Source organism: Leuciscus leuciscus (genome assembly GCF_965113295.1).
Source record: "Leuciscus leuciscus genome assembly, chromosome: 4".
In the NCBI taxonomy this organism is placed as follows: Eukaryota; Metazoa; Chordata; class Actinopteri; order Cypriniformes; family Leuciscidae; genus Leuciscus; species Leuciscus leuciscus.
The window spans coordinates 43,883,873-43,897,381 of NC_138728.1; the positions used below are offsets into that span (position 1 = coordinate 43,883,873).

Below are 13,509 nucleotides of genomic sequence, written 5' to 3' on the forward strand. Positions count from 1 at the left end.
TCATATATTTTAGAGTACTATTCCAGCACATGCACAACTGTTGGGCATTAGCATGCTGATAAGATGACACAAAGAAAAAAATGTAACATTATCAACCAACCTCTAAAAATAAATAAATTCATACAGGCTCATATTGTAATAAGTATATAAACAAAATTGCACAAACATTGGTAAATATGTACTTACTCTTTCTGACGTTCAACTGTGTTGCTGCGTGCCCTCCGAGTTGCAGATGAAGGAGATGCAGCATTCCTGTTTTAAAAAAAGTTGAAAACTATTATAACATAAATATTTCAAAGTATATTACCATTAGTCTATATGAATAACTGATGCAAATAATTGTAGACACGTGCTGTAGGCATATATTGTGTGTAATGGGCCATTACGGAGATAGCACAACGCAAACATTAACACATTTGCAATTCATCAGCTGGGCATATTTACACATTTCAGCACATACACACATTTGCAATAGATATTTGCAAGCACTCTTCATTTAAATATAAATTACTCTGAATGGAAAGTATGGAAATGGTCCAACCAGTAAAATCTGTAGCCTACGTTTATTTAAAATAGCTTGTCAACTAATTTCTCTGTACTGTAGGCTAATTGGCCTACGTGTTGTAGCCTAGTCATTAAAATTAAATAAAACAATTTAGTTCATATTTAGGTTTAAATAAAATCATTATTTTTTTTTATTTCATTTATGTTGATTATATGAAAAGTGAAAAGCATGAGTCAGATCATGCGCAATCGCGAGACAAATGGAGTGGGCAGACAAGATTTTGACCATTTCATTAAGTTTATTTTTTGTATAAAGCCTTTCTTTAAAGTTAATTTTAATTTTAATAGTTGTTTCATCAACCAAATGCCTGTATTTAAAACATAAGAATTAAAAATAGCAGGAACTGGAGGCCTCATAAATGAACCCAAACTCATAAGCTTTGCCTAAAATACCAGAGAAATATATAGAAAGCTCGAAATGTGTTATTTTAAACAAAACTATTAAAAACGAAAGAAAACAGACTGCATGAAGCCTCTCTCCTACTTTATAAAGCATAGCCTAGACCAGTGGTTCCCAAACCTGTCCTGAAGGCCCCCCAACACTGCACGTTTTCTTTGTCTCCCTACTCAAACACACCTGATTCAACTCATCAGCTCATTATCACATGGGTTAATTGAGCTGATGAGTTGAATCAGGTGTGTTTGATTAAGGAGACAAAGAAAACGTGCAGTGTTGGGGGGCCTTCAGGACAGGTTTGGGAACCACTGGCCTAGACCATTTAAATATAATTACTCTGAATGACAAGTATGGAAATGGTCCAACCAGTAAATATGTAGCCTACGTTTATACAAAATAGCTTGTCAACTAATGCAAGTAAATTTAAAAAGACTTACTCATCCGAAATATCCACGCCTGGATCAAGTCGCTCCTCAAAATACAAACGTTCATTGTCAGAGTCCTCTTCTTCTTCTGAGGAAAAAGTGAACTCTTCATCACTATCCAGGACGAGCTGAAGGGCTTCCTCACTGGTGTATCGCGTCATCTTCCAACGGCGCAGGAACGTGAGTGAATGAAACTAGCTGGTTTTAAAGCATTTCAGGGGGCTTTTTACCTTATTTTGCATAGATCACCTCAGCTCATTAGCTCATGAATAGCGCGCTCTGCGAGAGGGCGTGAACTAATTACAGATAATTAGATGAGACGGGAGAAACTGTACTTCACTTTAGTTTCATACAGATTACATTGCAGGAGAATATTTGTTTTGAATGTGAACTGTTTTATTTAAAAGTAGAAATTTAAAGCTTTCTTTAGACGCATGTTTCATGGTTGTGTGATAAGTATTCGCTGAGTTTTCCAGACTTGTTCCAGAAAGATTTTTGCGGAGACAGAGTGAGCTGAAAGCGCACCCTGTTTATTTTATTTATTTAAAAATAAAAACAAGGTTTTGATGTTAATGTGAGTGTACACAAAAAAAAGAAGACCCTCTATAGTTTATAATCATGTATTTATTTTATTTATATGACCATAAATTACGGATTTTTTTAAGTTTATGTTGCTGCTATGTGAAAAAAATCCAGCAAAACGCGTGGGCGCGTTTCTCGACCTCAGAGGGTTAAAAGCTCGGTCCAATATTCGCATTCATTGTCAAATTGTTTTTTTAGTTCTGAATCTATACACCCACCATCTGCACAGCGTGTAACATACGTGAGCATTGCCTTTCTGTGGCTCTCTGATCCCTCGTGTTCAGCTAGGCGGACAGCTGCATTTTTCCAGTCACTATAGCCTGCTGTCAATGCAGACTGAATATCACTGTCCCCAAATAATTTGCACGCAAAACAAAACACGGTGCCTGTTGAGGGGGAATAAAGCAGCCATTCTCTTGGCTGAGTTTCACCATTTGCCAGCTTTCTATTAAACAGGGTTTTGGAAAAGTATCTCTTTTGGTGTTTATGTTGTCTTTCAGAGGCAGCAACATCTGCGTCTTTGTTCTTGCACCTTTCATGTCCAATTTTAATCCAATATGCCCTCATGTCTTCATCAATTTTATCCCAACATGCAGGATCCGAGCTATAAGTAGGATTTGCGGCCTCTTTTTGTGGTCTCTCCTCCGCAGCAACAGGTGGAGGGGGGCCGGGAATTCCCTCCATCTCTGCCAGGGGCTCGACTGACCCAAGAGCAGGTGAACTCTGTCTGCAGCATGGTGCTTCGGGTGGCTGAAGTGTCTGATTCAATCCCTCTGTCTCCCTCCTATTAGAGTGAGATGGTTGTCTGGCTGTCTTAAAAACCAACCTGTGTGTAATATGAATGTCATTGCAGTGTTTCCTTTAAGATTTGTTTTAGCAGTGGGGGCGGGGCGGGGCGGGGCAGGGCAGCCCCCCCCCCCCCCATTTTATTACCATATTCAATATTGTTGTATAGAATTGTAATAAAACTATACTATTTCTCATCCTATTTTATGGTACAACTGGTATTCCTAACAAATTAGGTCTAGGCCTAATAGCATATTATTGTGCAAATTTACTTAATTTATACCTAGTCCTAGGTCAGAGGTCATGAGGGCCAGAATACAACCAGCATCATCATCAAGAATGAAGAGGTGAACATAAAGATTGCGTCATTCACGTGCATATTAAATAGCCACATAATTGGTTTGTTTTGGTCTTGTACATCCATAAATGCTCCAGCAGATGATGGATAGTTTAGCTGTTGATGATATTAATCATTGCTATATAAAACTAAATAAGCTATGTATTAATATTAATAATAATAATAAAAAAAAAATAATCCTCACCATCGGCATTGGCGTGTTCCACCTCTTTAGGTGACGGCTTACAAAAGAAATCTGTCAGCGTTCGTTTCATCTTCTCTCTAGCCGATCACACGCGTTGTTCAGGTTCGATAACACAGAACGAGCAGTGCGCTGCACTTTATGTTGCTAGGCAACCACCGAAACAGCTGTCCCGTCAGTCAAGTAAACGTCAAATCAGCCTTTTAAATTTCACGCAGTAGTCAGCTCCCAAATATATTTTTAGGTCGCACAGATTATATTTCAGGAGCATATGCGACCAAAATGGCTTTTATTTCGAGCATTGATGTTTCTTGTAATGTTAGCCATAGTTATTTATTTCTTGATTTTGGTGTCTGGGTTTCAAAGCCATCTCCCACGGACGCGGTGACGTTTTTAAGCGCGAAGGGCTAGGAGGGCGCCAGCGCCTCTGCCTCGCGAGTGGATGATAGCCTAGCACCCGAATCGTCCCGCGAGCTGTTCGTTTAATAGTCGAATCGGAAGAAAGCGAACATTTTGGCAAAAATAAAAAGCGAGGCGGAAGAAAATGCCATTGCGCACCGCCATAATAAAATAAACATAGAGGAAACACTGCATTGTGGAATAACTCCCCAAATTCCCTGAAATATTACCGATAACATGATGAGCTAGCTGCAGGCGTTTCAGCTTGCTCCTTTCCGGCAGTCTGCGGTGGATCTTGTCTTTGACTGGATGAAGATTCAGCAGCTTTGAAATATCCAGTCAATTTAGGAATTTTTTTCAATATATCTTGGTCCCGTTGTTCTCTTAACTTTAGTAATTTACGTTTTTGTGCTCCACTTTCATGCTTTCTTTCAGCCATTCTGCCACTATGTCGTCCAGCAATAGCAGTGAAGTAAATGAAAATGATTGACATGATTTGACCAGCAGCAGCTGATTGGATAACCAATTCACATCTACCCAATCACCTGCTTGTTTTTTTTTAATGTTTCTTATGGGCCAATTAGGGTCTTCTTTTGTTCGCGCCCTGACGGGCCTAGGCCCACCCACTTTTCAACAGGCCAATCAAAAACTTTTCTTCAAATAAAATATATATATTTTTATATGTTCTAATTTTGTCAAGAATAAGAATATATTCTTATCAAGAATAATAATTTTATGAGCAATAAGCTCATAATTTGTGCTAAAATAGTCTAAATATTAGTATAAAAAATAATAATTTTAAAAAGCTGGTTATGTCTAACCTGTCTTTGATGTTTCTGCGCAAGTTCAGCAGACAGTGGTTCGGGTTTGTTCCGATCAGAGCACGTGAGCGGAGAGCGCATTTCTGAATATTCTGCTTGCTCATTCCGCTCAGGGTCGCTCGCTCAACCCAGAATGGCCTGCAGGCTGCAAATATGTGGAATATGGGCTGCCTCCGACTAATGTTTTTTCTAGTCGACTAGTAGTTGTTCATTAAGCCATTCGTGGACAAATCGCCCCTTTATATTAATTTAATTACTTAGGCTATATACCAGATAGATGAGCGTTTACATAATATAGCCGCACTCAATCGCACGACCACAAGGATACATTTATTAATTATGTATTAATAAACTGGTGTTTTCTGTGTCGCAGCAAAGATGAAGTTGATGATGCGGTCTCGCCATGAACACCAGAGAGAAATGCACATTTCATATTACATATTCAGAGAGTAGGCTAGCCTATTTATTTTAGTTTTGAATATTTTCGTTTAAAAGTAGACATTTCAAACTTTCTATAATAGATAGCCTATATTTCTCAAATCTGTGAGGCACAAGCTGAGTTTCGGCGCCCTCCAGTTCACATGCAATGCAAGTGATCGTGTCGGCACCTTATTACACTGTCTGCTATATATTTCCTTGTTATTTAATAAATACAGGCAATTTGTTGATAAAACATTGATCAAAATTAAGATACAATTTATACAAAACGAAAATCTTTTAAAAAAGAGACTACAAAACAAAACTTAATGAAGTGGTCAAAATGTTTTACCCATGTCTCCAGACATATTGCACATCTCATGATGTATAATATCTTTCTCATGCTGCATGCTCACTTTCATAATCAACATAGATTAAATTAAAAAACATAATTACGTCACATATTTTCCAACCCAGCCCTCGGCCCTGTTGCAACAGTCGTTGTTTAGGTACCTTAAACGCGCACGTACAGTCTCGGAGTCATCGCTGCAACCAGGAGATGAAGAGAGCTGAGATCCACATCATCACCTACATCTTCGTCTCTGCCACCCCAGGATGCTAGCGCGACCAGCGCCATTGCTAAGAGGGCGCCAGCGCCTCTGTCCTCAGCACCTCTGCCTCGCGAGTGGATGATAGCCCTGAAGACGCCTAGCAATGGTTTAACCTTTAGTTAAGTTATACCTTAAGAGTCTTCGTAGCGCGCTAAGAGACAATGTTATCGGGAAACGCAGCCCAGGAATGATGCTTATGATGCGTAATGGAGATTCCAAAGCGCTCTTCTTTGGTCAGAACCACGGAGAGCGATCGCGGTTAGGTCCGTCCTATGCACCGAAACTTTTTTACAATGCAACAAAATATTTAAAGAGCATCAAGCTATTAAAATCTATATAGTCACAGATAATTTAACAGTATATTAGTCAGTATTTTTTATTAGGTTAAACAGTGATTAGATAACGTTTTTAATTTAACGTTCTTTCCCATCCAAACTGGAATCCCCCCCCCCCCCAAAAAAAAAAAAAAAAAAAAATTGTCTGGCCAATCCGAGGCCCCCTGAACACGTGGGGCCCCTAGGCTGCAGCCTATGTAAGCCTGTGCATTAATCCGCGCCAGATTATAACATCTACAAAGACAGCCTTCATGCTTTTGTAGTGGGATTGCCCCTTTAAGAATAGTCTGCGTGGCCCTTTTAAAAATCGCGCACGGATTGCATTAAGTGGGTGGGTACCCAGGTAATCACGTAGCTATATAGATACAGGTGAGAGTTAGTTTCCTCATGACATTGTACCGATGTGACCTGTTTGTGATCTTGTATCTCCTTCATTCCTCGGGAAAGGTAGGTTTTATTAAACTGGTGGCTCATAGACGGGAGGGAATTATAAATTTAGAATACGGGTGTTCGTGGGAATTTAACTTAATTCACATGATTGATTAATGTGTTTGTTTGGCGTAATTTTAGATTAGTCGGGTGCGTCCTGGCATTGTTAGTGAGCATGTGTGAGTGAGTATCTTACACGTGAAAGGTAATATTATTTTTCCCTTACCCTGTTTGATTACAAATCTGAGAGGAGTGGGGAGGGAGAAGAAAGCAAACCAAAATGTCTATTTGTTTTTCAGAAGTTGCCAGCTGCTGCTTTGCTGCGGCTTAAATAGCGTTTCCAGTTTGGGACGCGGGATGATTCATTGAATGCTCGCGATTGCATTGAACGTGTTCTATTGCCTGTACAACGCTCACGTTGGATGCGCTGTAAACCCGTGGTCTGTGATTCTGGCGCCACCTGGTGTTCGCTCACTTCGCTGGCGTAATTTCATTGATTTGTGTCTATTCGTGATCTGTGTATTTTGTTTAAGTGTGCGTGCAATATAATATAATTGAAATTGTTTTGTTTGCTTTATTGTATTATTATTATTATTATTATTATTAGGTTTGTTTATTAACTAATTCATCCATTTTGTTTATTGTGTTATTTTGGGTTGGTTGTATAATTTATTTGTCTTGCTTTACATTGATACTGCTCCATTACAGAGCTGATTAATTGTGGTTTATTTGTTCTTTTGTTCTTTTTGACTTTGGTTTATTTGGTGAGTGCTGAGTGGGTTTAAATAATAATTGTATTTTTGGTTTTGGTTGGTTTGAAGTGTTTGATTTGTATTTTGTTTTATTATTTGAGCAGTGAAAGGTTTTATGCAAGGACATAACACCGAAAAAAGAAACCAACTTATTTAGTTTATCTTTTTTTTGTGAATTGTTCTTTTGTTAGTAAATTTTTCTTTTTGTGTGTGTTTGGCCAGTGTATAGGTGGCCGGCCCATGTGAACCGACTAAAACGAAGCCCATTGGGCTGATTCATTCACAGTGATTAAATTGTTTTTATCATTGATGTTGAGCTCAATGTGTTTTTAGTAATTCATTGATAAATAAAATTGTAGTCTGTGGTTTTGTCTCTGCTCGTCCTTTTCATTTAGTTGAAAGCCTGTTTGGGGAGGCTTGAAAATTTGGGGTCTTGAGTACGGGCCTTATTAGTGTAAGCTGATCGAGTCATACGGTCACACTTTCAATATGGAACTAGGCAAAACTAGACAGACTTACTTCTCAAATATTATAAACTGCAATTTAAACAACACACGCATTCTTTTTGCTACTGTAGAGACTGACAAACCCCCCAAGCCAGATTCCCAGTGAAATGCTCTCAAACAGCAAGTGCAGTGAGTTTGCTTCTTTCTTCTCTGAGAAAATCAATGATATCAGAATATCACTTGATTTTAAAGTATTATTACTGGTATATAAATCATTCAATGGCCTAGGACCTCAATACATTGCAGATATGCTCACTGAATATAAACCCAACAGATCTCTCAGATGAATGTGAAGCTATGAGCTGTTACTGACCCTCTGATGTTCAGAGCTGGAGGAAACATTGAGCCGGTGAGCAAATGTGAAGTTATGGACTACATTCTTCTTCTTCTTCTTTTTGGGTTTTATGGCAGTTGGCATCCAAAATGTTGCATTACCGCCACCTACTGAATTAAATAGTTTTCCCAGTGCAGTATATTTACAGTGACCACCCTAAAGTTCACTGCCCGTTCTATATGTCATACTCTATGGTCTGAGATGGTATAAATTCTTTCCTCAGTGTATTATCTAGTTCTTCTCCTGATATGTCCACAATGTCCAAAAATCTTCTCGCCGCATCCAACACCATCTTGATCCTCTCTGATTTCCCTTTAATTTCCACAGCACATTTGACCACCATAGCAATAAATCCTAGAAATCGCTTCTTGTCCATGCCAATAACGTTATTCTGATCATCTCCCTTCTTTCCCGTCTCCTGTTCTGTTTGCACTACTACTCGTTCCATTCTCTTAGTAGCTTCTGCATATGTTAGCCCTTCTTCTGCTCTGATTTTACTCACTTTTACCTGTTTGATTTTTTCAGGACATTGCATTGACCCCGCATGGTGATTTCCCAAACAGTGAATGCATTTTACTTGTTCCTCTTCACACTCCCCTCTTACACAAGTATTTTTCCCACATCTCCCACATCTCCTGACTCCTCTACACACTGCAGCCACATGTCCATACTCCTGACAGCAAAAGCACCTTAACGGAGCTCTTTCATAAGACCTCACCCTGTAGCATATATAGTCTAAATATATCCTCTCTGGCAAATCTCCCACAAAAGTCAGACACACAGAAGTACTTTCTTCCCTTTCTCCTTGACGGAATCTTGTCAGTCTTCTGGCCTCACAAACTCCTTCAACGGCCCGAAACTCCTCGTCTTCCACTGACAGCGGTACGCCACTTACTACTCCTTTCTTTTTGTATTCTGTCCCGAGTGGGAAGCATTTCACAGCTCTGTACTCTGTATACACCTTAATCTTTAGAGCTTGTTCTCTCTGATGCCTTGACACGAAGTCAATAATAACCATCCCACTCCTAGTTATTTTAATGGACCGAACATCTCCGAGTTTCTTTCCAACGAATCTTCCAACCTCATGCGAATCCTTGAAGATCCCGTCACTTCTTGTTACTGCTATCATTCCTACTTGATATCTCTCAACAGTTCTTCTTGTCTGGCTTCCGTCACTTGAAACACTGTTCTTTTTCCTTTTCCTGTTCTCAACTCCTCTTGTATCTTCTTCATTTCCCTCGCTCTCGTCTGACTCCATTTTCCTCCCCGTTCAGGTTCCCCTCTATCCGCTGAACGACCTCCACTCCTCCCTATGGACTACATTTCCCATGTTCCATGGCTTTAATTGTTTCCACACCTGTAGTCAATCACAGGGACTATACAGCACTATAACATCTTTATGGAGCCTTTCTTAGTGTTCCTAGTCTTACTCAGTGCAAAATATGAAAAGATGAAAACATGTTACTGACCCTCTGATGTTCAGAGCTGGAGGAAACATTGGGCCGGCGAGCGAATGTGAAGTTATGAGCTGTTACTGACCCTCTGATGTTTAGAGCTGGAGGAACCATTGAGCCGGTGAGCAAATGTGAAACTATGAGCTGTTACTGACCCTCTGATGTTCAGATCTGGAGGAACCACTGAGCCGTTGAGCGAATGTGAAGTTATGAGCTGTTACTTACCCTCTGATGTTCAGAGCTGGAGGAACCATTGAGCCGTTGAGCGAATGTGAAGTTATGAGCTGTTACTGACCCTCTGATGTTCAGAGCTGAAGGAACCATTGGGCCGGCGAGCGAATTTGAAGTAATGAGCTGTTACTGACCCTCTGATGTTCAGAGCTGGAGGAACCATTGAGCCGTTGAGCGAATGTGAAGTTATGAGCTGTTACTGACCCTCTGATGTTCAGAGCTGGAGGAACCATTGAGCCGGTGAGCGAATGTGAATTATTATTATTTTTTTTTAAATTGTTATCTTCATTTATATAGCGCTTTTAACAATGTAGATTGTTTCAAAGCAGCTTTACAGAGATAAACGTATAATTTATGGTAGCAGAGATTGTTTTGGCTTTATAGCGGTTCTTTAGTAAAGTTATTTCCAGCTAAGGTTAGTTATGATTGATTCGCTTCCGTCGCAACAATCATTTGTTATTAAATTAGGGGCTGCTAAGACGACATCATTCTCTCTACATAGACTTTAAACGCGAACCTGTGAGAAACGCGGATGGCGTTCACATGCGCATTAAGAATTGGTTCTATAGTTATGTGCATTTGAATATATGTACGCAGGTTTGTAATTCCCTACAAACCAAGCCTAAACAAAGTACTGGTGTTTCCTTATAATTTTTGATACAGAATTTTATTTTATTTTATCAATTCGGGGTAGATACGCGAATTGAGTTGAATTGAGAGATGTGTCTTTAATCTGGCTTTGAACTGACAGAGTGTGTCTGCTTCCCGGACAATGGTAGGAAGACTGTTCCAAAGTTTTGGTGCTAAATAGGAGAAGGATCTACCGCCAGCAGTCGATTTTGATATTCTAGGTATTATTAACTGGCCGGAATTTTGAGACCGCAATAGATGTGAAGGACTATAATGCGTTAAGATCTCGCTCAAGTACTGCGGAGCTAAACCATTTAGTGCTTTGTAAGTAATCAGCAATATTTTAAAATTTATGCGATGTTTAATAGGCAGCCAATGCAGTTTTGACAGAACCGGGCTAATATGGTCATACTTCCTGGTTCTGGAACTTAATATTGTTTATATCAAACTTAATAAGTGTTATTTTTTGTGATGTATAGCATATGAAACTTAAAGTTGTAACACATGGTTTTGTTTTCAGGTAAACAATTTGTAAATTGTTCATAGTTAGATTTTTTTAATGTTTAAAAGTATTATTTAAATATACATTTAAATTGAATTAATTTTAATGTATAATGTAGGCTATAAAGATTTAAAGATAATTCCAAAAAGATATGCATTATTTATACATAAATTCAGACTAAATCAGTGGTCTGCACAGTCTACAGCTGTGACCTTAGGAATAAGTTCATGAAGTGATCCACATCTTTCTACCAAAACGGGAGGTGAATTATTATTCTGATTTGGCCCAAAAGCTACTTGCACTGGCGCACCTATTGTTTTTAAGGTCCACTTGAATAATTACTTTTCAGTGTGTTTGCACCATAGACTGTAAAACAGGATGCAACCCTAGATAGATATAACTCTAATTTTAATTAAACTCCAGTACAATAGGTGGCAGCATGCATTTAATGTTCTGCCTGGCAGTAAACCTATTTGATGAACAGGAAGTTGGGCCATATCCGCCTGTGATATGCACACAACACGGCTGGCAGACGCGCTGGAAGACTGCGGGTAAGATTTTTGTCCTAATTTGAACATTAAAATGTGTTTAATCATGACTACAGTAACTTTGCTTTTCTATTATACTATAATCTTTTGACAGATTAACGTTATTTGTCACAAGCTAAGGATGCATGATCTTGCACACATCACTCGCTAGAAATGTAACGTTATCTCGCGCGCTTCACGCAGCGTATATTATATGTATGAAAGGTTAATATATTAATACATTTACTTACCACAAATGTAACTGTATGTCCACAGTTGTCGCGAAGAAAGTGTAATGGACCACTTCGACGTACTATAAACGCTAAATTTCACTAAAATATGATAACGTTACATTTCTAGCGCGAGTGATGTGTGCAAGATCATGCATCCTTAGCTCGTGACGAATAACGTTAATCTGTAAATGTACATTTTACATTTATTTACCACAAATGTAACTGATTGTCATCAACTTCTCTTATGTTTCCTTATCCTAGTTGATCTGAGACAAGAACATATTCTTATCCTAGTTGATCTGAGACAAGAACATATTCTGTGTTAATCCCAGGAGTATGAGAAATAAAAACATTTAATTAATGTATGCTTTCTTTGACAGACAGAAGACAATAAAACCTCATGTAATGTAAGGTGGAGGTCTTTATGTTGAGCCAATACATTTACTCTGGAATAAAAAATAAAGAGACTTAAAAGTTAAAATATATACAGTATTTATTCATACAAAAATAATACACAACAACATACAAACTCCTGTCTACATTCACCGTGGGGAAAAAAATTGAGGAAGTCAAGTATAAGGTGGAATGGCTGGGGTAAAGCAAGGGGTTTAGAGAAAGAGGAAGGGAGAGGAACAGTGTGATGGCTACCCTTTGTACATTAACAAAAGAGTGCACATTAATCATCACATAAAGTATAAAAATCCTGGACTACTTTTGATGCCAAAACTTTTGGTGGGAAATCCAAATCCAGCATCACCCTACTGGATTTGGTCTTTCAGACACCGGGCAATATTTTTTAAAAACATATCATTTCCCAGAGGGGTGAAATGAACTCCACCATGCAAAAATTGTCCAGGATCTCAATGCTTTATCTGAGGATGATGTACAATCTTTCCAGCAAGAGTACAAACAAAGGAAGACATCACAGTGTCAAAAAAGCGCTGAGCTTTGTAAATTTTCTTGGTTGAGAAGACCTCCACCGGCATCTCTGGGTGATGGCAGAGAAGATGATTTTCATCTGAGGGAACTACCGATGGAGGTCTTCCAAGTCCTGCTTGATCCCTGCGACAAGCTTCACGCTTTTGATGGCCCAAAGATCATTGCCGCCACAGTGGACCAACAGGACACCTGGCACAGCTCTTCCTCGAAGGCACTGGTGAAAGAAGGAGAGGAGATTTCTCCAAACCATGCCAAACCACCGGACTCGCATGTTTTTCCCCATAGCGAATGTAGCTGTCCCCAATTATGTATATTTTGGGTCCTGTTGATTGTAAAACCAAAAGAAAACAACATTACATTTAAAAAAAAAGTATCTGGTGTTATATTAAATGTAACTTAAATTATATTTTATTATTTATTATATATATTCAGTTTTTCCAAATTTTCCACATCCACAACTGGATATAAATTTCAGTGTATTTAGATCATTCTCAAATTATTCTCAAATTAAAAATCTCATGGTGAAATCACAATACAAGGTTTTATTTCTAGATATTTCCATGTAATTTTTACTTACTCTGGGCCTCCGTGGAGATGAATGATACCTGTGAGGAGGATGTTTGGTCTCTTGATGCAATGACTAACAATCCATTCAAATATAGGCTATTGCTTTTGTATGAGAAAGCAGAGGTGTGTTGCATTAATAACTAGTTGCTAACATATTGAAAGCATGTTAACAATAAATTATAGGATGCTAACCTAGCTAAAACAGACTGTATGAGCTAAATATGAAGTTGATTTAGCTGTCCATCAAATTGTGATAGTTGTTTAATTGTACTAATATGAGTACTCGTATTTTACAGTATAGCATATATTAATGTGTTACTTTTTGTGGTTAGTAGTTGTATTTACCTTATTTTAATGAGGTACTGCAATCAGCAGACATCAAAATTGGAGCAGAACGGAGCAGATAGAGGCCTCTAAAAAAAAGTGCAGGGGTGTCACATGCTGCGTCCCAATTCGCCTACTCATACTACGCCCTAAAAGTATGTACTCTTTTTGTGAAGAAAAAGTGCATACTTTTGAGTGTGTAGCA

General features: G+C 38.6%; 1 long non-coding RNA gene across 1 annotated transcript; it reads left to right on the top strand.

Moving 5' to 3' along the window:
* The first annotated feature begins 6,236 nt into the window (after nucleotides 1-6,236).
* Nucleotides 6,237-7,404, top strand: LOC309495991. Its single transcript, XR_014204922.1, has 3 exons — nucleotides 6,237-6,323; nucleotides 6,447-6,510; nucleotides 6,605-7,404. It is a non-coding gene; the product is annotated as an uncharacterized lncRNA (long non-coding RNA).
* Nucleotides 7,405-13,509: the final 6,105 nt, after the last annotated feature.